The following is a 2248-nucleotide window of genomic DNA, read 5'->3' on the forward strand; positions in this document are numbered from 1 at the left end:
AAAAAAAAAAAAAAAAAAAAAAAAAAAAAAAAAATCCCAGCATTAATGCAAGATGTCTCTTAATACCCTTAGTTTCCTTTCAATGATCATACACAGAAGTTGGATCCAAAAGCTGCTTAAGGAGAGAGCATCTATAAATAAGGCTAGCAGAAGAAACACTCTATGGAGCCATGTATAAACATACAGCACTCAAAAATACAGGGGATGATGATGGGGTGGGCTCCCTAGACAAAAAAATAATAATTATAATAAAAAAAGAGAAAACCAGGCTGGGGCTGCAGCTCAGTGAAAGAGCACTTGCCTTGCACTTGTGAAGCACTGGGTTTGATCCTTAGCACCACATAAAAGTAAATGAATAAAGACACTGTGTCCATCTACAACTAAAAAAATTATGAGAGGGAGGGAGAGAAACCTATGATACACAGTCTAGCCAGACCTCAAGGCTACTGGCAAGAATTTCTCCAAGGAAAATTCTAGAAAGGACTGCCACTCCACCCCTTGCCCTTTCAGCCATAACTTAATATAGTGACTCCATCCATCAACTTTTATTTATTTATTTATTTATTTATTTATTTATTTATTTTAGTATTTTTTTTTTCGGCAGACACAACATCTTTGTTTGTATGTGGTGCTGAGGATCGAACCCAGGCCGCACGCATGCCAGGCGAGCGCGCTACCGCTTGAGCCGCATCCCCAGCCCCCATCCATCAACTTTTAACCCACATAATATTGGTTTCCAAAAATTTGAGACTTCTAGAACTGATGTTTAAAAGCATAATTTAAGTTCATTTCTTGATTTCTTCTGATAGATTTCTTTCAGGTTACATTTATGACTGAGGAGGCACTTAAAAAGGCTATTTTAAATCTTTCAGGTGATAAGGACATTACTTAGTTCCCAGAAACACTAATGGACTTTAAATGGCTTCTACAGGTCTGAAGGAGTTAAAACAACTTTCCAGAGTGATTCTTCTCTCCAAGGCACTGGAATAATCTGATTTTAAATAGGACAGGAGAGTCCCTTTGTTAAAAGAATTTATCTAAAAAAGATATAAATTAGTGGGTGGTCATTTGTATTACAAAAGGACTCTTTGGTTTGCCAAAGGATTCCAAAAAACTTTATTCAAAAATCAGATTCCCAGGTTTGGGATACAGTTCTGTGGTAAAGTGCCCCTGGGTCCAATCCCCAGTACCACAAAAAATAAATAAATAAATTTTAAAAATCAGATTCTCCTGGTGTATGCTAAATGATTTGATTTGTCAAGATTTGATTTATACACGGGCTGCATTGAGCAGACACAGCTGTACAAAAGTCTAAATTTGATTAGCAAGTACCTTAACACCATCCTTGGGTGGCTCACATACCCACTTCTTGGGTGCATTACCTCCAGGGCCACACAGTGAAGAGTAGACCTTAAAATTTCTGACTCATATCCCTTAACTCTAACAATAAAATTGCCTGCTTTTACCCAGCACCTTTCATCCAAAGCCTTCAAAGAGTTCCATATACATTCTCTAGCTAGTCTTCCTAATTATACCAAACAAGTCAGCGAGACTGGGAACACAACCTTCCAAACTACCAGCAATAGGACAAAAAAATTATGTAATTATTAACACCATTAACAGCAGAAAAATTAAAAGGGCCACATAAACATAAAAGCACTACATTTTGTTTTACAAAGAGGATAAAAATTTCATGCACCTTACTTTTTTCAATAGATTATTTTTAGAGCAATTACAGGTTCACAGCAAAACTGAGCAGAAAGCAGAGTGCAGTTCCCATGTACTGCACAGTCGCCCTCCATTATCAATATCTGGCACCAAAGTTCAACATTCAAACCGGGCATAGTGGCGCATACCTGTAATCCCAGCGGCTTGGGAGGCTGAGGCAGGAGGATCACAAGTTCAAAGGCAGCCTCAGCAACTTAGTGGGACCCTGAACAACTCAGCAAGACCCTGTCTCTAAACAAAATATAAAAAAGGGTTGGGGATGTGCCTCAGTGGTTAAGCAACCATAGATTCAATCCCCAGTAGAAAAAAAAAAAAAGTACAACATTCATTACAATTGATAAACTCACAGTGATAGTGCTGGGGTTGTGGCTAAGTGGTAGAGTGCTCGCCTAGCATGCATGAGGCACTGGATTCAATCCTCAGCACCACATAAAAACAAAGTAAACATATTATGTCCACCTAAAACTAAAGAATAAATACTAAAAAAAAATCACACTGATATATCGTAACACCCAAAGTT

Source organism: Marmota marmota, unplaced genomic scaffold (genome assembly GCF_001458135.2).
Source record: "Marmota marmota marmota unplaced genomic scaffold, marMar, whole genome shotgun sequence".
Taxonomy (NCBI): Eukaryota; Metazoa; Chordata; class Mammalia; order Rodentia; family Sciuridae; genus Marmota; species Marmota marmota.